This window comes from Rana temporaria, chromosome 4 (assembly GCF_905171775.1).
Source record: "Rana temporaria chromosome 4, aRanTem1.1, whole genome shotgun sequence".
Lineage (NCBI taxonomy): Eukaryota > Metazoa > Chordata > Amphibia > Anura > Ranidae > Rana > Rana temporaria.
The window spans coordinates 357,667,954-357,692,269 of NC_053492.1; the positions used below are offsets into that span (position 1 = coordinate 357,667,954).

At 42.6% G+C, this 24,316-nt stretch overlaps 1 pseudogene; it reads left to right on the top strand.

Annotated features, from left to right (window-relative positions):
* The window catches only part of LOC120935752, an 82,675-nt pseudogene extending 59,333 nt beyond the window's left edge, over positions 1 to 23,342 (top strand).
* Positions 23,343 to 24,316: the final 974 nt, after the last annotated feature.

The window sequence follows — 24,316 nt, forward strand, 5'->3', positions numbered from 1 at the left end:
AATCTGGCCCTATAACTTTTGCACAAAGCAATCAATATACACTTATTGCGATTTTTTTGGTATATTTTTGGGGGATTTTTTTAAAAACAAAAAGTAAAAAATATTGCATTTTTTTTTTTCAAAATTGACACTCTATTTTTGTTTATATGGAAAAAAGTGTAGCTCTAACAGTGAGTCAATTGTGATAAGACAATATAATTAATATCATATAACACCACATGTGAACTAATGATATTAGTGATAATAAGAGTCCATAAATCCTTGACTGGATAAATGAATTGAATCCAGGTATATTGAAAGACGTTCAACTGGAAAAACAAACAAAATCCAACGGTGAAAAGTGAAAAGTCCACCACCACTTATGACAAGGGGCTTACCGGATGGATTGGACCTAGAAAGGCATATACCCACTAGGCCAATCAGGCTTTGTTAAAGATGATATACTGGAGAGGGCACACCATACACGTCTTGCAATTCGGTTATTATTGAGAAAAGACCTCAGGCAGACAATTCAGGAGTGATTTCCAGCAAGCAGCGATACTCAACAGATCACCAGGAGAGCATATCGATTATTCAACCGATGAGTATGTAAAAGAAGAAGTGGGACGCACATAGCATAATTCCATATAAAATCAAATATTTATTTTAAAAGAGAGTAACTCACATTTTGCAATGAAAAACCGAGCTCATAAAATTAGGGTAGCAGGAACAACAGCAGTCCATCCCGACATGTTTCGTTACAAGAAGAACTTCATCTGGGGTGATGAAGTTCTTATTGTGACGAAACATGTCAGGATGGACTGCTGTTGTTCCTGCTACCCTAATTTTGTGTATGGTGTGCCCTCTCCAGTATATCATCTTTAACAAAGCCCTACAAACTGCTGACCCTATCCTCTGCCCTGCTGACCCGCAGTACACTGCCCCACTGACCTCTCATCCTCTGCCTGTGACATGCTTTTACTGTACCCCCACCAGTTTCAGCAGTATGCTCATTGTAAGAGGGGAGTTGTGACAGGATAATAGCAAAGTAAATTCAAGTGGGCTAGAAACTAGTCTATATCTACCATTTTTAATCCAAGGATATTTGCTAGAAACACATTTGTGCTTAAATAGGGAAAGGGGATACCCTGTACGGGGTGACCTGTTATATATGTGACGATAATTGGTTAACGTATTTACCTTCTGTCTCCACTATTTTTCCTCTGTATCTTAGCTGAGCTAGTGTCAGAACACTGTTATGTTTTACTAATCACAATATTCAAGAAAAGGTGAAGAAAATACAAACAGTTAAACACTGTAACCAATTTTTTATACCACACATTATTAAGTGGTCTTGCAAAGCAAGAGCACTTATTGTTATCTCACATATATATTATTATTATTCTTATAGCCAAATTTGCCCCCCTAACTCCTCCCACAGTTTTTACACTACATAGACGAGTAATATATCGAATCGTGCGGATTGTTCCCGATCGGTGGGCTATTACTGTGTGGAAAATTTCGCCGAACCGTTCGCGAAATATTGTAATTTTTGCGGCAAAATTTTCCCATAGAAATGAATGGGGAGCGGTAGAGTGTGGGATTTCTAAAAATGAAAAATCATTACATGATTTGCAAACTGCGACCACACCCTCATTTTCAAGCCGACCTACACAAATCTTATATCAAAACGTTCAGCTATCCCTGCTGCCTCCACACGTGTTCACGGCTAAGTGATTGATCAAACCGTTTTCACAATATGATAATTTGTTTGCAACCTACGCCATCCATTATTTCAATGGAAGTCAATGGAGGTCAAAGTTTAGAAAACTAAAATCATCTTTGGAATTTGTAAACTGCGACTGTGCCTTCAATTTTATTATTTCAGAGACATACTATACATCAAAATGTAGGTCTGGGTCTTGTGATTCGTAAAATATAAAGATATTCGCTGTACGATTCATAGTTTTTAAAATACAACCATTTGAATAGGACAAGTATTTAAGAAAAATCCAGGATCTGAGTCTCTGCTTAGAGGCTGCATGCTTATGTTTACATTGGTTTCCTAGGAGACGCTGAGGTAATAAAAACTCCTCATGCACAGCTGTAAGGGGATTCTATAGCTCCTCCCACACAGTTGTGAGGCAGTTGTGAGGTGTTTTCTGTGAGGTAAATACCTTCATACACACAGTTGTGAGGTAGTTGTGAGGCGTTTTCTGTGAGGTAAATACCTTAATACACACAGTTGTGAGGTAGCTGTGAGGTGTTTTCTGTGAGGTAAATACCTTAATTTGAAGGACAAGTATTAAAAAAAAAATCCTCAATTTCTGCTGTGTTTACAGAGAGCCTGCAAACCAAACAATTGGTTTCATAGGAGACGCTGAGGAGTTTAATAACACCTCACAAACAGCTGTGAGGTGAGTTGGCTCCTCCCACACAAGGCTGAGGGAACTTTCCTCTGCTTAGAGCAAGGGTCTCAAACTGGTGGCCCTCCAGCTGTTGTAAAACTACAAGTCCCATCATGCCTCTGCCTGTGGGAGTCATGCTGGTAACTGTCATTCTTGCAATGCCTCATTGGACTTGTAGTTTTGCAACAGCTGGAGGGCCGCCAGTTTGAGACTCGAGTGTGTTTGCATATGTTTACATTGGTTTCCTAGGAGACGCTGAGGTAAAATCCTTCATACACACATCTGTGAGGGCTTTCTATAGCTCCTCCCACACACTGTGAGGTGATATGGCTCAGTTTTTTTTGGCTCTGCGTAACTTCTGCATGCTCTGCATATAGCAACCATACATAGCAACCAGTCCATAGAAACCAGTCCATAGCAACCAGACCATAGCAACCAGTCCATAGCAACCCTCCATAGCAACCAGTCCATAGCAACCAGTCCATAGCAACCAGTCCATAGCAACCGTCTATAGCAACCAGTCCATAGCAACCAATCCAGAGCAACCGTCAATACCAACCAGTCCATAGCAACCAGTCCATAGCAACCAGTCCATAGCAATCAATCCATAGCAACCAGTCCATAGCAACCAGTCCATAGCAACCAGTCCATAGCAACCAGTCCATAGCAACTGTCCATAGCAACCAGTCCATAGCAACCAGTCCATAGCAACCAGTCCATAGCAACCGGTCCATAGCAACCAGTCCATAGCAACCGTCCATAGCAACCAGTCCATAGCAACCAGTCCATAGCAACCGTCCATAGAAACCAGTCCATAGCAACCAGTCCATAGCAACCACTCCATAGCAACCCATCCATAGCAACCGGTCCATAGCAACCGGTCCATAGCAACCGTCCATAGCAACCAGTCCATAGCAACCGTCCATAGGAACCCGTCCATAGCAACCAGACCATAGCAACCCTCCATAGCAACCAGTCCATAGCAACCGTCCATAGCAACCAGTCTCTAGCAACCACTCCATAGCAACCACTCCATAGCAACTGTCCATAGCAACCATTCCATAGCAACCGTCTATAGCAACCAGTCCATAGCAACCAGTCCATAGCAACCACTCCATAGCAACCACTCCATAGCAACCACTCCATAGCAACCGTCTATAGCAACCAGTCCATAGCAACCAGTCCATAGCAACCAATCCAGAGCAACCGTCAATACCAACCAGTCCATAGCAACCAGTCCATAGCAACCAGTCCATAGCAATCAATCCAGAGCAACCGTCCATAGCAACCAGTCCATAGCAACCAGTCCATAGCAACCAGTCCATAGCAACCAGTCCATATCAACTGTCCATAGCAACCAGTCCATAGCAACCCGTCCATAGCCATCAGTCCATAGAAACCAGTCCATAGCAACCGGTCCATAGCAACCAGTCCATAGCAACCAGTCCATAGCAACCGTCCATAGCAACCAGTCCATAGCAACCAGTCCATAGCAACCACTCCATAGCAACCCATCCATAGCAACCGGTCCATAGCAACCGTCCATAGGAACCCGACCATAGCAACCGTCCATAGCAACCAGTCTCTAGCAACCAGTCCATAGCAACCACTCCATAGCAACCACTCCGTAGCAACCACTCCATAGCAACCAGTCCATAGCAACCCTCCATAGCAACCAGTTTTTGATGGGGCAAATAGGATGGTGCAGTTTTGATGGGGTATTTTTTAATGGAGCAGTTTTTGATGGGGCAATGGACTGAACTGGCTCGACACACTGTTGGATCACATTTACATCTCCAGGGGCACCGTCTCCAGTCAGGAGTATTGGTGGAGGCAAGACCACGCCGCACAATTTCCCCAGAAATTGTATCTTTTCTAGTTGTTATTACAATTTTTGCAAAACCATGCATGAATTTGTTATGTAGAAAAGTTATGCAGAAGGTTTACATAAGGGGAATTTTTGCTGATTTTGACATTCCAAATGTTGGTCAATAAAGCCAAAAATGCGGTATACAACATGCAGGTTTTTTTATAAAACTTGTTGGTATGACTAGGCCCTACTAAAAGCAATGTGTTTTCTTTTTTTTACTGGAAAATTCATGGAAATAGTGTAAGTAAGGTAGTGCCTTGCCCAATCTGATCTACCAACAAACAGGCAATAATAATACCTGAGGATGACCCATATTTGATGATACTGAATAGCCAAAGAAATACATTAATGACTAAATATGCATGTGTAAAGCCTCGTACACACGATCAGTCCATCCGATGAAAACGGTCTGAAGGACAGTTGTCTTAGGTTAACCGATGAAGCTGACTAATGGTCCGTCGCGCCTACACACCATCAGTTAAAAAACCGATCGTGTCAGAACGCGGTGATGTAAAACACGACATGCTGAAAAAAACGAAGTTCAATGCTTCCAAGCATTCGTCGACTTGATTCTGAGCATGCGCGGGTTTTTAACCGATGGTTTTGCATACTAACGATCGGTTTTGACCTATCGGTTAGCAATCCATCGGTTAAATTTTAAAGCAAGTTTGGTTTTTTTAAACCGAAGGTTAAATAACCTATGGTGCCCACACACGATCGGTTTGGACCGATGAAAACGGTCCATCAGACCGTTTTCATCGGTTTAACCCAGTGTTTCTCAATTCCAGTCCTCAGGCCCCCCCAACAGGTCAGGTTTTTAGGATTTCCATTTTTTTGCACAGGTGATTTGATCAGTTTCACTGCCTTAGTAATCACCACAGCCTTTTCATCTGAGGGAAATCCTGAAAACCTGACCTGTTGGGGGGCCTGAGGACTGGAATTGAGAAACACTGGTTTAACCTATCGTGTGTACGAGCCTTAAGCTCTCATTTTCTAGATCATAAACTCAAACATTCATGGCTACCTGTCCTGTCGTTCCTTGTTATTATTGCTATGTGTTGCTAAAAATTGTATACAGTGGTCATTGGAAAGTTTTATGTACCGTACTCTGCTTCCTTGTCATATTTATTATTTTCTACAGCACAAGAGATGATGGATCTATAAAACATATAATAAAATTCAGAGCCAGTTTATGATGTCTCTGTGTGATCCAGAAAATATGTTTTAGATAAAGGAAACACAGTTCTGGTAGTTTTGTCTATATCTTTAACATCTTTAATGTTGATTGGACCCTGGGCAAATATTTTCTTAGGGCCCCCCATGCAATTTTGCTCTCCCCCTGTTCTGAGACATACAATAATTGCGGCTGTATTCGGCCGTTAGTGGTGCGGTTTTAACCACCGCTAGCGGCCGAAAAAAGGTTAATACCGCCGTCAATGCGCCACGGTGTCCCATTGTTTCCAATGGGAAGGAGCGGTGGAGGAGTGGTAAACACTCCGCTCCTCTCACCGCTCCAAAGGTGCTGCTGGCAGGACTTTTGGAGTGGTCCCGCCAGCGCATTGCCTCAGTGTGAAAGCCCACAGGCTTCCACACTGATACTGCAGGGCAGGAGTTCTTCAGGTGGTATTTAGGCGCTATTTTTAGCTCTAAACTGCCTGAAAAACTCCTCAGTGTGAAAGGGGTCTTACTGACTGGTTTCTAGAGGTTACAGCACACATTACAGCTCACTGATTAGTTGCTAGAGGTTACCGCACATGATTTCTTCTTGTTGATTGGTTGCTAGAGATTACCGTACAGTAATACTGCTCACATCATCTTTTCACTGCAGAGGGGCATGAGATACATATGAATGCGGCCGGCCTCATCTATTTACATATGAATGAATAATAATGGTGAGAATAATTATCTTATTATTTTATGTATTTTTTTACTTTTTTATATATTTTATATATTTTGGCTTACCTCTATTCTATCCCCCCTTCAGTCCGTCATGAATGCTGCTGCCAGACTCTTCCACCTTACCAACTGCTCTGTCTCTGCTACTCTTCTCTGTCAATCCCTCCACTGGCTTCCGCTCACCCAACAAAGTCAATTCAAAATACTAACAACTACCTACAAAGCCATCCACAACTCTGCCCCCAGCTACAAGTCCTAGGGCCAGATTCTCAAAGGACTTACGACGGCGCCATGTACGCCGTCGTAAGTCCTAATCTGACCCGTCGTATCTATGCGACTGTTTCTTAGAATCAGTTACGCATAGATATCCATTAGATCCGACAGGCGTAAGTCTCTTACGCCGTCGGATCTAAACTGCAATTTTTTTTGCCTGCTAGGTGGCGCTTCCGTCGAATTCTGCGTTAAGTATGCAAATTAGCTAGATACGCGAATTCCCGAACGTACGCGCAGCCGACGCAGTAAAGTTACGACGTTTATGTTAGGCTTTTCCCGGCGTAATGTTGCCCCAGCTATATGGTGGCATAAGTGCGGCGCAACAATGTTAAGTATGGCCTTCGTTCCCGCGTCAAAATTTTAAAAAGTTATGTCGTTTGCGTAAGTCGTCCGTGAATGGGGCTGGACGTCATTTACGTTCACGTCGAAACCAATGACGTCATTGCGACGTCATTTGGAGCAATGCACACTGGGATATTTTACGGACGGCGCATGTGCAGTTCGTTCGGCGCGGGGACGTATTCGATTTAAATGACACACGCCCCCTACCCGCCAAATTTGAATTCCGCCGGGTGATTTACGCTGCGCAACTTACGGAGCACGTGCTTTGAGAATACAGCAAAATCGGATACGTTACGCCGCCGCATAGATACGCCGATATACAAGAATCTGGGCCCTAGTCTCTAAATACCAACCTAAAGTGGTAACAAGGTTGTTACATTGTGGAGGGTGTCAGTGAGTGCTGTTTTTTGAGTTTCAAGGCTTGCGCTTGGCTACGGCAACCTATGACTATAACATTGTATGCTTCACTTTTACTGCTGCTGCCTAACCTTTCCCTCTTTTCCCCAGAAAAAGACCTGAAAAGGATAATGAAGACCCAAAGAGATTGAAATGAGTCCCTCACCAAATGTTGCAGCACCACAAATTACTATTGGCTCCCCCTTACCAGCTTCCATTATTTTTACCAAGTTTGCTGTGCTATCACTGCTTATGTTTTCTTGACCAGAGGTGGGACCACTTTATGAAGGAAGAATAAAATAATACATTTATATACAAAATAAAATTTGTAATTTATTTTTAAATAAAAAAAAAAAAATGTGAGTAGATATAATAATGTAAAACTGCCCAGGCCATGAACTAGAGAAAGAAGGCTATTTTCAGTAGTTCTACACCATGCATTATTCAGTAGGGAAATGATATTATTTGCATATAATCACAGCCTCTCCTCATGCCATAAGCACATTGGAGGAGCCTGTGAAAATTAAGAAAATAAAATAACTCTCAGCCACTTCATTACCTCCTGCACAATGAGTCACCAGCCTTGTAAAAAAAAACAGCTCCTCAGAACTTTTCTTCCAGCTGTTATCACATTGGATGAGCAAGAGGTGAAGGAGAAAGGAGAGGAGGAGGTGACGGAGGGGGAGAGGGACAGAGAGGTGAAAAGGGAAGGGCAAGAGGAGGGGAAGAAGGACGAAGAGGTCCCATTAGCAAGACTCCCCACCCACTACCTCTCCTTTTTGGCTTGCCTGTCTCTTTTTTTTTGGATTACTCTTATTTGGGGAAGGGTTGGCAGCCTATAGCCATAGGATTCTATGTTTAATTCTTGCTGTTACCTACCCTTACACCTGGCTTTTCTCCCTTTCATTTGCTTCTGCCAACCCTTCCCCCCTACACAGGGCCGATCCTAGGGTCACAGACGCCTGGGTGCAGAAATATTTCTGGTGCCCCCACATGGGCGTAATCATCTTACTAACTCCTCCCCTTTACACATGTTTCTATGGCTACGACTCAAACACAGAGATGCTCCCCTAAGAAGTCTTCATTGGTGTCCCCCATCAGAGTCCCCCACAGCAGGTGTCCCCCATCAGAGCCCCCCCTCAGCAGGTGTCCCCCATCAGAGCCCCCCCCTCAGCAGGTGTCCCCCATCAGAGCCCCCCACAGCAGGTGTCCCCATAGATCAGTACTTGTCCATTAGATCCCTGTAGCTCGGGTGCGCTGGGAGCAGAAGCACTTTACAGGGGGTGGGGCATATGTGGCATCTTTGGTTATTTGGAGGGTGGCACTCGGAGAGCATTTCTGGGAGTGCACCGGATGATTGGCAGCAGCTCCGGTCAACCCAGAAGCCTCTCATCACACCGCCTATGGGAGAAGAGACACACACAGAGGGGGTGGGGCAGACAGGAGACTGCTCCATGCACACTAGACAGAATTAATAAGTGGAGCCTAGTGCCGGAATGTGTTTCGGTACTAGGCTCCGCTGTGGTACCCAGCCTGGATTCCGTGGACATCGGGAGGTATGCGCTCTTGTCAGTTGCCAGCGGAGAGAGCAAGCGGGATGGGGAACCGCAGCACTCGCTACATGCGCTCCGCCTCTGGACACAGACAAGGAGGAGTACTTTGGAGCTTTGGCGCCCCCACCTCTGCGGTGCCTGGGTGCGGAGCACCCCGTGCACCCTGCCTAGGATCGGCCCTGCCCCTACATTGTGGAAGGGGCATAGATTTTCTCCCTGCAGCCATGCCTCCAGTGCCCTTACTGTATTGGAATACAGATACAAAAATACTGGCTGGTGAGTGCCTGGCAGGAGAAAGATTATGCTGGCAAAGCAGGGCAGTTTTAGAGGTGCCTGGTCTCTGCTGTGTGCAGCCCAGTCACTGCAGCAATTCCAAAAAAATCTCAAAATTGCAGATAGGAATCAGCCATGCTGGGGCAACCCAGAAAGAAGAGGGGTTGCAGTGCAAAGAACTTGGACAAAGTGGGGCTCAGCCTGCTTGACTTGGGCACGGTTAAAGTGCATCTGATGCCACCTGCCATTTGGAGCTGCAGTGTCCAGCCACTGTAGCAATAATTGTGACTGTTGTCTCTGAAATTATACATTATAATTTCTATTTTTAGATAAAACCTGTCTAGTTTCTGCCTCTTAAATTGCAGCCAAACCAAGCTGCTTACATGCCGTGCAGCCACTAAGCAATATTGGTAGCAATCATCTTTCAAATAATACACTAATTTATTTTGCAAGATAAATTCTGCCTTGTCTCTTTGGAATATAAAAAATTATGGGCTGGATTCACGTAGATCGGCGCATTTTTACGGCGGCGTAGCGATTCGTATTTACGCTACGCCGCCTTAAGTCAGAGAGGCAAGTGCTGTATTCACAAAGCACTTGCCTCCTAACTTTCGGCGGCGTAGCGTAAATAGGGCCGGCGTAAGCACGCCTAATTTAAATGAGGATGAGGGGGGCGTGTTTTATGTAAATGATTGGTGACCAGATGTGATTGACGTTTTTTACGAACGGCGCATGCGCCATCTGTGTACATATCCCAGTGTGCATTGCTCCAAAGTACGCCGCAAGGATGTATTGGTTTCGACGTGAACGTAAATTACGGCCCCATTCATGGACGACTTACTCAAACAACGTAACATTTTCAAATTTCGACGCGGGAACGACGGCCATACTTAACATTGGCTACGCCACCTAGGGGGCAGCTTTATCTTTACGCGGCGTATCTCTTACGGAAACAGCGTATCTTTACTGCGACGGGCAAGCGTACGTTCGTGAATCGGCGTATCTAGTGATTTACATATTCTATGCCAAAATCAATGGAAGCGCCACCTAGCGGCCAGCAGAAAAATTGCACCCTAAGATACGACGGCGCAGGCCATTGTATCTTAGCTAGGTTTAAGTGTATCTTAGTTTGAGCATACACTTAAACTTACGACGGGCTTAGATTCCGAGTTACGTCGGCGTATCTACTGATACGCCGGCGTAACTCTTTGTAAATCCAGCCCTATATCTCTGCGCTAGTCTGGTAATGAAATGCTGCGACTCAAATCTTGGAAGAGATAAAGTAATAGAAATGGTAAATGGTACGGTGTTCCTTTAAATGGTGAACTGATGTGATGATGAACAAAATAAATTAAATAAACAATTATGATGACAAATAACACATATTCATTACAAGTGCATTATTCAAAATGTCAATGTGCAAAACATATTGCAAAAAATTCAAATGTGTGAACAAAATGTGTTAAATTGAAAAAGTTCAAGTCCATCCATACACTTAATGAAAGGTGTGACAAGTGGAAATAGTATTCAATTCTGTGGCTACCAAGAAAAACAGCAAAATGTTCTATCCACAAGAAAACAGAGTGGCCTCTTATCAGATCTGATGGATCCCTATTACAACGATCAAGGAAGCTTGTGCCAGAATGATCACAGGTGTAGAGATTTCAAACAGCATGCCTTGATACAATTGCAGAGATAAAAGATGTGTTCAAAGATCATATAGAAAATGGGGAGAAGCCCCATAGTGTAAACCAGCCAATTTTATTTTTAAAAATATACAGATTAATTCACATAGAGGTTAGAAAATTCCAGCATGAATGAAATTTCTAGTGCACATAAGACTCCGGGCTTAGACGGTTTCCCGACTGAATGGTACTCACAATTTAAAGACCCTTTGTGCCCCTTTCTTTTGCCAACCTATAACAAAGCTCTAGATGTCGGGATCCTCCCCCCAACGATGCGAGAGGCTTTGATTGTACTTCTATTAAAACCCCGTAAGGATACACTTAAATGCGAATCTTACCGTCCAATTTCTCTTATTAATGTGGACGTTAAAATTCTGGCCAAAATATTGGCAAACCGTTTGAACACTGTAGTCACATCCTTGGTCAATAGTGACCAAGGGGGCTTTATCCCCAGCAGGTCCACCAGAATGAATATCTGCAGGCTGTTTCAAAACCTGCAATATCCACACGACTGTCCTCCCACTCGTGCTATTGTGTCTTGGACACTTGCAAGGCATTCGACAGTGTGGAATGGCCATATCTGTTTCGGGTGTTACAGATGTATGGCTTTGGCCCCCATGCTGTAGCATGGATAAAACTCCTTTACACCTCCCCTGTGGCTCAGGTGCGGGTCAATTCCTCTATCACTGGCCCCTTTCTGATTACTAGGGGCACACGACAGGGGTGCCCGTTGTCGCCCCTCTTGTTTGCCCTGGCCATGGAGCCGCTTGCGGTTCCCATTCACTCCTCCCCCTCGATTAAAGGACACCCAATTGCTAATATAGAGGAGCGCATTTCACTTTATGCGGATAACACATTGGTGTATCTGGCTGATACTAATGAATCACTTCAGACCCTGTTGGTAGAGATTATTACCTTTGGAGACTGTTCTGGCTTCCGGGTCAATTGGGATAAGTCTAGTCTTTTCCTCCTAGATGTGGCTGAGCCTCCCCTGATTCACCCAGATTCCAAGCTTCAAGTGGTATCCTCCTTTAGGTACATTGGGGTTCTGGTGCAGACCCCTTTATCTTTATATGTCGCCAATAACTTAGATCCTCTATTAGTCGGCCATCAGGAGCAGACCAAGCAGTGGATGGATCGGCCTCTGGATCTTATGAGGAGGGCCAATGTCCTCAAAATGATCTACCTACCGAGATTACTCTATATCCTTGCCAATTCCCCTTGTAAAATACCTAAATCTATTTTTAAACGCATAGATTCAATATGTACTACTTTCCTGTGGTAGGGTGGCTCCCCCAAGGTAGCACTGGAAACACTACGGTTGCCAGCGCACTTGGCAGGCCTGGCATTTCCCAACTTCTTTCTATATTATTTGGCATCCCAGTTGGTGCACATCCACGATTGGCTGTGCCTGGTTCCGGCCAATTCCTGGACCTCCACGGAGGGAGCCATCGCATCTTCTCTTGAAACCCTACATAATATTATCTACAGAGGCCGGGTCCCCGATCGCCCCGGAACCTCCCTACTTGCCACTTCCCTTTCCACTTTTCGTTATATTGTCACTAAAGTATCCAGGCACACCTGGCTGAAATCTCCCAACAATCCCCTGTGGTTTAACCCCAATCTGCAGGAACTATACTCCCTTCCTGATCCCAATCGCTGGTACTCCAAGGGGGTTAAATATTTATGCCACCTGTACAATGCTCAGGGCTTTAAATCTTTTTATCAGCTATGTTTAGATTTCGATTTACCAAGATCGTACCTATTTTATTACTACCAGCTCAGGCATGCTATCAGTACCCAATTTGACTCCCTGGATGATCCCACTGACCTGCCCCCATTGGAAAAACTGCTCAGACAGCCAGATCCCACTAAACTTGTCTCCACATATTATGCAGCCCTAATGACTGACTTTAACCCCAGGTTTCACAAAGCTCAGGTAAAATGGACCTCTCTGGACATCTCCCTGGTAGAGGACTGGTCAAAATTTTGTGATACGTATAAAACCTCTGTTATTGCTTCCCGGGTCCGCATCATACAGGTCAAAATTTTCCATCAAACCCACCTCACTCTAGGTTACACAGGATGGGTCTCCTGCCCTCAGCTTCCTGTTTCCGCGGAGGGGCACACAGACCTCTCTGAAATCCCTCTGGTTAAAACTTATTAATGACGCTATCCCACTGTATAAACTTACTTTTGAACTCCGGAAACAGAACAAAACCTTCCACAAAATTTGGGGTAGATGGTTGGCTAGTCCGCTAACCCTCTCCCAGCACTGATTGTACTACTCTTGCTTGACCATTGACGGGCCGTGCCTCACGGATCTCTAATGTCTGGACCTCCGCTTTTGCTATATCCAGGTATTATACCTGATCCTTTTTGTTTGTTTTTCTGTTTGTTGGTTTGTCTTAAATCTAATAAAAATATCTTTAAAAAAAAAAAGATTTATACAGATGAGATAGTATAACAGGCTTTTAACTATAGTGCTTTATGACTCAGGATCCATGACATCTCTTCTTTATTTACTATAGAAACATATGTCCCAGACAATATAACTAACATGTGAACTTCTTCTAGTTAATTAACACACTATGATCCTTTCTTTGGTGAAAAGGGGAAAGTAAATAGCAAGTTGAGACAGAGGCTCCAATATGTCAAAGGCACCTGCTACTAATGGTATGTCTGCTCTTCCACTGCTTTGTACATTTCTGTAGCTAAGAATCTATAATTGAATATGAACATTTGTGCTAAATTATCCAGTCTTGCTATTATTAAATGGCTATTTTTTGAGAATTCTAGAGTACAACAGTTATTTGGTTTTCAAGCGATACACAGGATTAGACACACTGTACCGCTGAACAGCAATTTGTTTGATGTGTTTAATGTTAACTAGACGTGTCCTCAACTCTGATTTATTGGCAACTGCAAAAATCAATCCATCAACCTTACTGCAAAGTAAACAAGAAAATGTACAATATTTTCCCTGTGTGTTTCCATGGAGATCTCTCTGCATTACAGCAGCCTTTTCTCTTCAAATGTTATAAACTCCTTTGGAGACCTTTTGCACTTTCTACAAATGTTGATAACCCCTTTGAGGTACTGGAGGCTTAATATTTTACACCCCTTTTATTGTTAAAAATTTTGTTTTCTGTTTTCAAAGGTCTGACTTTCAAATATTTGGTTACTTTATTAAATATTAGCAATGAAAAAACTGATGTCAAAAGACAATCGCCATTTCAATCTATGTGGAAAGAGAGGATTTTAAAGATTTGTGTGTAGAAATGTTCGTTCCTGATAACAGCTATGCCCCATGCCAAAGAGGTAATGTAATTGGCTGGGGGATTAGAGAATAAAACTGCTGTAATCCACCAGCCAATTATGTTACCTCTTTTCTTCTTGAACTTAAACAGTTACCTCTCTGAGCTGAGCAACACAGGCAGTTTATAATCCCCAAGACTTTAAAATCCAGATAAAGTACAGGAACCAGAGATGATTCACATATTAATATCATAACCACATAAATAATCTCTTTTTCCATAGAAGCAATTAATTCCAATTTCTGGTGCACAGCTTTGGCATTATGTCAAATTCTGTAGATCAGACTTGAGGGAGATGAGCACCTTTATGTAGTTCAAAGAGAATGAGATTAGAAGGAATTTTCCAACTAAAATATTTGAATTATGTAGGTGGCCATTTGAACGCAAATGGGGCTCATTTGGAGTCTATCACTGGCTCTGTACGAGATACAATTAGGAGTTAAGATTTGGTAAAGTTTTCTTCAAAATTACCCCCTACGTTTTAAATTAATTTAGAATCATCACTAGGCTAGTTGTAGAGGCTATAACAATACATACAGCCCATTTGCATAAAGTGCAAGTTTATATTCAATGGGACCACATGCATTTACTTATATGGATGAGCTGTTACATAGAGCTGTCATTGGACACTGGTGTGTACATCTGAGAGATAGAAAGTAAAGGCCAGTTCCATTGGCGATGGTAAAACTTGTAGAGAAGGAGCCATTAGTTTTAACTCTGGTTAAAGGTGCAGTTTAGAGAGCTATGCTTTTAGAAATCAGGAGATGTTCCAAGCCAGCATGAGACGTTTTGTGGTGTAGGAAGTACCAATCTATCATGTCGAAAGCCTTTTCAGCATCGATGAGCAACGGGCAGAGTCTTTTTTTGAGAATAAGGAAGTATGTTAATTGTTTTATTTGTATTAGCACATGATACTCTGTGTAATAAAAATTCTAATTGATTTGTATGCATTATAATTGGGAGTAGGGGTTGTAAGCAGCCCTTGATCATTTTGAATACAGTTTAATGTCCCCACTTCGGATGTAGTTCTCTAACTTCCAGATTTCATTAAACTTTTACAAAACCTTCCAAAAACTGTGGGGGGGGGGGGTGGATGCTCAGGGTTCAGGGGAAATTGCATTGAAAGAGTTTAATAGAAGAGATGACAGTTGCTTTCTGAAGACTTCATAAGTCCATTTAATTAGACCATCTAACCATCCAAGCTTTTACATTAGATGTAATTTTGATTGCTTGCGCAGGTTCTTCTTTGAAAAAAGGAGAATTTAGTGTTTTAATGACATCTATGGGAGGGGTAGAAGTTTAACATCCTGGAGGTAATCTGAGGCCCCATACACACCATAGAATCTATCCGCAGATAAATCCCATCAAATGGGTTTCTGCGGATAGATCCTATGGTGTGTACACTCCGTCGGATATCTATCCGCAGATAAATCTCCCCTGGAATGGATTTCCAGCAGATAAATATTTGTCGACATGCACAGAATATCTATCTGCTGGAATCCATTCCAACGGATGGATCCGCTCGTCTGTACAGACTTACCGGATCCATCCGTCCAAAGGGATTCCCCGCACGCGCCGTAATGAATAGACGCATGCGTGGAATTCCTTATATGACAGTGTCGCGCCCGTCGCCGCGTCATAATAGCGGCGACGGCGCGACACGTCATCGGCAGAGGATTTCAGCGCGGATTTCAATGCGATGGTGTGTACACGCCATCGCATTGAAATCCTCTGAAATCTTAGAGAGGATTTATCCGCGGATACGGTCCGCTGAACCGTATCTGCGGATAAATTCTATCGTGTGTATGGGGCCTGAGATTTCTTTCTACCTTCTCAGATTTTGGTATGAGAGGAATTTATGTTTTAGATTATAGAGGTCAGAGTAAAATGCCATATAGCTAGATTCAGAAAGATTTACGCCGGCGTACCAGTAGATATGCAGACGTAACTCTGAATCTGCGCCGTCATAAGTTTAAGTGTATTCTCAAACTGAGATACACTTAAACCTAGGTAAGATACGACAGCCTGCGCCATCGTATCTTAGGGTGCAATATTTAGACTGGTCGCTAGGTGGCGCTTCCGTTGAGTTTGGAGTAGAATATGTAAATGACTAGATACGTCTATTCATGAACGTACGTGCGCCCGTCGCAGTAAAGATACGCCGTTTACGTAAGGCGTTTCAGGCGTAAAGTTATTCCATCAAATAGCTGGACTAGTCAATGTTAAGTATGTCCGACGTTCCCGCGTCAAAATTTTAAAATTTTACGGCGTTTGCGTAAGTCGTCCGTGAATAGGGCTGGACGTAATTTACGTTCACGTCGAAACCAATACGTCCTTGCGGCGTACTTTGGAGCAATGCACACTGGGATATGTACACGGACGGCGCATGCGCCATTCGTAAAAAAAACGTCAATCACGTCGGGTCACCCTCCATTAACATAAAACACGCCCCCTCATCCTAATTTGAATTAGGCGCGCTTACGCCGGCCCCATTTACGCTACGCCGCCGTAAGTTAGGAGGCAAGTACTTTGTGAATACAGTACTTGCCTCTCTGACTTAAGGCGGCGTAGCGTAAATTCGATACGCTACGCCGCCTTAAAGTTGCGGCGCTCTCTCTGAAGTCTTTAGAGGTTGATTTTATTGGTAAGATATTATGTTGCAGGCATGGATGTATTAGGTGTATCCATATGCTGTATTCATGTGAGGATTTTAGGATGCCGTCACAGGATAGGAATCTTGGTCAGGGGATTTTAGCAGTTGGTGCTGAGAAAAAAATATGGGGAAGGGGAGAGATCCTAGAAAATACAGGAAAGTGGTATATTCAACAGTGTACAGGTAAACTTAAAAGTCTGGTAGCCAGGTCAAACTAGACTCCAGGCATTAGGGAACTGAAGGTGGGTGTTGTGCACAGGTTGCACAGATACACATTAGGGGTCTATTTATAAAAAAAAAAAACCTGCGTGTATTTCTCATCCATCACAAATAATTCACGTAATGTGCGTATCATGTTTAAAAGTATAATTGATTTGTTAGCTGAGAAAAAGGCGTTTTTTTTTTAGTTTATGTACTTACTTACATATTACTCATAGTAAATGAGTAATATGCCTGCGCAGTTGTGTAGTGGTTAGCACTTTCACGTATCAGCCAAAGGGTTGCTGGTTCAAATCCCAACCATGTCATTGCCTACCTGCAGTTTGCATGTTTTACCCTGTGCCTGCGTAGGTTTTCTCCCACTCTCCAAAGACATACTGGTAGGGTAATTGACTCCTGTGTATTTATGAATGTGAATTAGGGATCTTAGATTGAAAGCTCCTTGAGGAAAGGGACTGATGTGAACATACAATGTATATGTAAAGTGCTTCGTAAATTGATGGTGCTATATAAGTACTTAAAATAAATAAGTTAATGTATGTGTTCCTAACTTAAACTTTTCTGGAAAAATTGAGTTGGCTTTACTTGAACCTATGGTCTATAAACTGGAAAAAAAATATAGTTGGCTTTACTTAAACCTATGGTCTATAAACTGGAAAAATAAGAAATATTTGAAAATAATACATGACAAAGGATTACCAGAGCACTATGTGGTGTCTACAGATAGAACAGCACAGTAGCTATCACCTCTAAGAAGTGCAGTCTCTTGTTGACATCTTTGATAGTGGTATTCAGTATTAAAGGGGAAGAATCACTGTTTTGTGCCATTAAATTGTGTGTGCAAATTTTAGATAGAGCTGTTGATTTCTGTAAAAAGCCAAGTACATATCCACTTGCTGGCTTAAGGAGAATACAAAGGGATTGATTTACTAAAACTGGAGAGTAAAAAAGCTGGTTCAGCTCTGCATAGACACCTTGGCTACCATGCACAGCTGTACCAGATTTTGAACACTCCACATTTAGTAGATCAACCCCAAAAAAATAATATGCAATATTTTCATTTTTACCTCCCAAAAAGAAAGCATATATGAACAAACATACTACACATGTGTTTTAAGACTTTAATCCAAACTGTAGTATATGGCCTTGGTATTTTTTTGTGTTTGTTTTTGTTTTGTGTTGTTTTAAGTGTTGAGCTGTCTTGGAGCCAAGTTAAAGTAGAACTATAGGCAAAACTTTTTTTATTTTGGATAGAGTAAGGGAGTATTATAATCCCTGTCAGATTTTTTTTTGCCATTTGTGGCCCATTGGTACATTTCCCTTCTATTGCTTTTCTGGGGATAACCCAAAATGTGGGATTTTCTTTTACTTTCAATGGTAAATGGTATATAGGACAAATAGAGAGAGTGAATCTCCCTAATGGGGGCACAGAGAGCAATAAAAACTGAAAGGCACTAAAATCCCTCTGTATTCTATCCAAAACTGAAAAACCAAAGGTTGGCATTTAGTTATACTTTAAATATGTTTGTTTAACAATACTGAGCCCTTTGTTGTCCTATTCTTTTGTTTTCTCTCCCCACATTCCTGGTAGAAGAAATGTTTCTGAGGCCCCGTACACACGTCCGAGGAACTCGACGGGCAAAACTCATCGTTTTGCTCGTCGAGTTCTGTGTGAAGCCGCAGAGGATCTCGGCGAGCCAACTTTCCTCATAGAACAACGAGGAAATAGAGAACATGTTCTCTATTTGGCTCGACGAGGAACTCGTCGGTTTCCTCGGCCAAAAGTGTACACACACCGGGTTTCTCGACAGAATTCAGCTCCGACCGAGTTTCTGGCTGAATTCTGCCGAGAAACTCGGTCGTGTGTACGGGGCTTTAGAAGTTTAATTAGAATGTGTTAGTAGCTTTCTGAGACTGAAGAATTTCTTGGAATTATTTATTTCCGTCACTTTATTTTTATTGATTCCTATGAAAATTTCAGATATTACTAGGATCTTAAAACTATAAACAAGGTCAGAATAATCAAGAAACAAATACCATTGATAAGTTTGTCTTGTTATTGCTCCACCAAACATACCAGTCTAGAGAAATTAAAAGTACTCAGACTGCATCAAACTGTCAGTACTGCTAATAGCTGATATGGATTTTCTTATTTACCCAGATCTACCTAAGTAAACTGGTCATATATAGTACAATTGGTAAACAATGTATTATCTCCACTCTGATCTTGCAATGGCTAGAGATAAGTAAACTGCATATATTTAAATTGGCTTCAAGAAAGATAAGAGATACTACTCATAATAGTTAATCATTTATATTAAACCCCAGCATCTTAAATATAATTTACTAGTGAGTTTCACTAAGCGAAACATTTGTAAGGCCTGCCCTTTGCAGTAATGGAAAAAATGTAGACACTTCTCGAAAACCGAGCAAAAGAAAATCCAAGCTGGTGGTTTCAATACTTCTAGTGGAAGTGACATCACCAAACCCCACCCAACATGTTTCATCCACTCACAGACATTATCAGTGAATGCAAGGGTTCACTGCTGTTGTTTAGGTGTATCCATTAGGGGGGCACCCTGTTAGTCATAAAATTAAGTGAGCTGTGGCAAATAAAAGTGCAGGACATGCCTGAATGGACTGTTCCTAGACATTCCTATTTAATGCATGGGTTACCACTGCGGGTACAAGTTGAGTCTGCCCCCTTGAGACACACTTCTATTGCTGAGGGAGGAGCTTGTAAGTCAGCTCATATTGGCAAATGCTCACCAGCAAGGGATTTCTAGCAGATGCAACAGCTGATTTTAGCCCAACAGTACTTCTTAGAGGTACAGCAGCAAGTAAATCTTGCGCAATAGCAGCAGGTACAAGATCTTTTAGACAGGCAGATAGTGAAAAAACTGGCTAAAAAAACATTATGGAATTAGTTTCTGGAGGATGATGTTGAAGCTTAATATCAGAGCATTCCTGTTAGCCAGCTGGCTCAGCAACCTCCATGTTCACATATCTTTTCTCATGATCCTGCATGCAGATTTGTGGCCAGGCGAATGCCTGCATGCAGAAATGCACATGTTTTTTCACAAGCTTTACACATATGTGCATGGATGTGTGTGCATACTGAGTGTCAGTATTGGCACCAGATGGCCTGCTTATGTAATGTTCTGACTTATCGTCTATGCTGACTTGTCTTCAGTGTGCTCCTTGACTCCTGACTTGTTTTATGCATATGCTTCCTGTTATTGACCCACTTCCTTCTGACCTGACTTTTGCTTAACCGGTCTCTGGCCTCCATCTATGCCACTGCCAAGTGTCTGTTTGCACTACTTCCAGATTCAGCTTCAGAGTTCTACTCATGCTGCCCGGCCTCTAGTGTCACCAGTAAACTCTGACATCTTGAACACAAAAAGTCCAACTTTAAATTCTGGTTTTCCTGCTGACTCACTGCTTTTCCTCCTGGACCTTCCTAGTTGGCATCTCCAAACTACATCTTTCAGCACTCATTTTCCCCTGTCACTTAGTACCATCTAAATCCTTTTCAGGGAAACCTGGGCAGGAGGTACTGTATATGAGAAGCTGCCCTCATTACCTCAGTCTCCTATCAGGTACAGTATGTAGACAGAATAATATACAGTGCGCAAGGGGGGAAATATCAATCCTGCAGCCGCTTACCTACCTTATAGCATAAACACAGCATCATTTTCTATCATCGGACAAGGATGCTTGCATGGAAATAAATTATTTAGCCACAATAGACCACACTGATATAATAATAGCACATAGGGTACATGCCTTTCAGTATAACAATTTGCCCCCAGGTCAGAGAATTATGTATGCAGTATTGAGTCTTTGATAACAATGTGCCACACTTCACAACTACTGTCAAGCCAGCACAAATAGTTTTAACAGACCTATGTCATCTCTGTCAGAATATTCATAAAAACACTCAGCAATAGAAGAATTTAATGTTTTAAAACTGTCAATCTAGCTTCTTCACTTCTGGCTGCATGTGTTTAGTTTCACTATCAGCTATAGTTAAATCCAGTGTATGTGTGTATAGGAAGGGAAGGAGCGCTTCTAATATTTCAGACTCTTGGCTCTAGAGTTCTGATGGCTATTGCAGCATATGCAACCTTAAAGTGAGGCTACCCTGTATTTGGTAACATCAACAGTGACCTAATCCAACATGTTTCAAACAGTAGATGTTGTTGTTTCTCATCCCTCCTTTATGTCTAAGCTCTGATTTTGACTTACAACCTCAGAATGCCAAGAATCTTAGTTCAAAATGAGCATTCCTACAAGGCTTGGAGTTACTATGGCCAATCCGAGCACAATGTATATTCACATGTATATGTGACAAAAAACTAAGGGCCAGATCCACAAAAGAATTACGCCGGCATATATATTGATACGCCGCGTAATTTCAAAGTTCCCGCGTCGTATCTTTGTTTTGTATTCACAAAACAAGATACGACTGAATGAGGGATCGATCCGACAGGGGTACGTCTTAGTACGCCGTTGGATCGTAGGTGCATTTTTCCGCCGCCCGCTAGGTGCCGTTTCCGTCGAATTCCGCGGTCAGTATGCAAATTAGCTAGATACGGCGATCCACGAACATACGTCCGGCCGGCGCATTTTTTTACGTCGTTTGTGTTCGGCTTTTTCAGGCGTATAGTTACCCCTGCTATATGAGGCGTACTCAATGTTAAGTATGGCCGTCGTTCCCGTGTCGAATTTTGAATTTTTTACGTTGTTTGCATAAGTCGTTCGCGAATAGGGATTTGCGTAGAATGACGTCATCGTCGTAAACATTGGCTTGTTCCGGTTTATTTTCGAGCATACGCACTGGGATACCCCCACGGACGGCGCATGCGACGTTAAAAAAAACGTCATTTACGTCAGGTCACAACGTATTTGCATAAAACACGCCCCCATCACATCCATTTGAATTGAGGATTCAAAAAAAATGTAAGTTACGGCGATGTACGTGGATCTGCCCCTAAGAGTGTTCTCAGCGCTACCCTTCTCTGTGGAGGTGCCAAATATTCAAATATAAATAAGTTCATTGATTAGAAATTGTTCATGAAATGTAAAGGTGTACTGTTCATATAAGTGTCCAGGATAATAGATAAAAGCACATAGCCTGGGAATATTTAAAATGGGTAACTGTAGTCCAAAAGAGATGCAAGGCTGCTTAAATCCAAAAGGGCTGGGAGACCCATACAGCAAGAGAAGAGGGAAAGGGGAGAAAAGTGGCAAGCATGCCCTGGTGTAGTACAGTTTATTCACAAAAAAATAAAAATGTTAATGTTTCACTCACAAAGGTTTTAACAGGGAAGGCTTAATGCGAAGATGTCCTGCCTGCGGAGGGGCTGTCAGTCCATGCCAATGCGGCAGTTTCTAGTAAAGGAGGATATCGGAGAATGCCAGAGAAGTAAGCTGTCAGAAGTGCACAGTCTGTCAACTTGAGAGGGGAACAGCCAATCGGATGCGTGGCTTGCCTCCAAAATATGCCCCGATTGGCTGCTCCCCTCCCAGGTTGACAGACTGTGCACTAGGCTTTTTGACAGCTCCCTTTTCCGGCGTCATCCAACACCCTCCTCTACTGGAACCGATGCAGCAGCATGGACTGACAGCCCCTCCATGGGCAGGATGTATTCACATTAAGCCTCCCCTGTTGATACCTCTGTGAGCGGAACATGTTTAACATTTTACTTTATTGTGAATAAACTATAAACTATACCAAAGCATGATTGGCACTTTTCTCCCCTTTCCCTCTTCACATGTATAAGTGACCCTAGGAAGCCTGTGAGTTCCCAGATGTAAGATTTTGTTCCACCTTACAAACAAATCGCAACCCGTACTCATGCCTGCTTAGATTGTGGCGCGAGTGATCTGCAAATGTTGGGGGGGGGGTCTTTTTGTATTGCATTGATATCTGCCAATGGACACCGCACCTTAACTGGTGAGTCCGCAACTAATGGGTTGCTGTGATAGGAAGAACATCCTGCACAGTTAATTAATATAGTGAGCATAGGACCTGCTCCCCTCTTTGATCTGCAAATGTTACATCAGAGCCTTACCCGTTAAAATGCAGCAGCACATTAGGCATACAGACTCCAAGAGTGTGGATGAGCTGGTATCTCTTGTGGAATGACATACTGCTATCAAGGGCTATTTTGTACCCACTAAACCGAAAAACATCAACCTCAGGTAAGAAATGGGTGAGGCACGCATTAGTGCCAAATATGAAGGACCTCTTAGCTCAAGAATAGTCTCCTCATTGAGAGAGACAAAACATATTAGGTGTAGCCCTAAGATATGTGGCTGGAGCACGTGGCTGCCAAATGTCCCATATTACATGAGTATATGTCACTATTCCAAATGTGTTCTTGCAGCAGGAACTGAGACCGAGGATCTGAGACTGGAAGGCGAATATGTTCTATTACACTACAAGGACATCCAGTGGAGGACTTATTAGACTGGAAGCCTTGCTACAGTGATCCCTGTGACAGTTGGCACAGACTGAATACTTTATATAGCTAGAGATGCCAAAGACTCCTCTACTACTCTCAGTGGAGACACCTAATGGAACTTTAAAAGAGAAGATCAAGCAGCTGCATAATGTATATCTTTCCCTGAGTGTCAAATGAATGCACCCCATCCATATTTTTGAGGTACCCTTATACCCATTTAAGAGGGTTACTATGGATCTGGTTGGACCACTGCCAAAGTCAACTGTATGGCCAAAATTCACCTGCCATTGATGCAGCAACCTTATACATCTATAATTTATAGGACCCTATCCAACTGGCTTACAAAGAAAGTTTATGACACTCTTAAGATTTATCATCCACATTTTGTTTATATCAACCTCCTTTACCTTGACTCTTTTTTACAACAGCCTCACTATAGTATTTTTTTTCTTGTTGCTAAGGCTTGTTATTAGTGTACACACAGAACTGTTAGTTTTTCACATTAGGCCATGGGGCCTAGGATTTCACATTTGTGTAACAGCTGATGTTTCTGAAGTTTATTAATTAATGACTCTCATACCTACACCACTTAATTGTGTCAATTTCCATATCACCCAGTAGGGAGACTCTGCACCCCTTTTATTGGCTTACTATAAATACTGCTTACCCTTAAATTTAAGATGATAAATGCTGCTGGCTGTTGCTGTAGCACTTTATTAGCCTCCATGCCCTACTACCAACATTTACAGCTGTAATTCTATTGTGTTTTTTTACTTCATAGCACTGTGCTATGCAATTTGTTTATTTATTCTTTGATTCCACATGCTTGCTACAATCTCTCACATGCTGTCCTACCAACCTTCCTACTTCACCTTGTACCTCAACCACGTACTAGCTGGAATCATACCACTACATACTCCAGACCTGGAGCAGGCCACTGACTGATGGTATCCACATTTCACTCACAGGTCTCTATCCC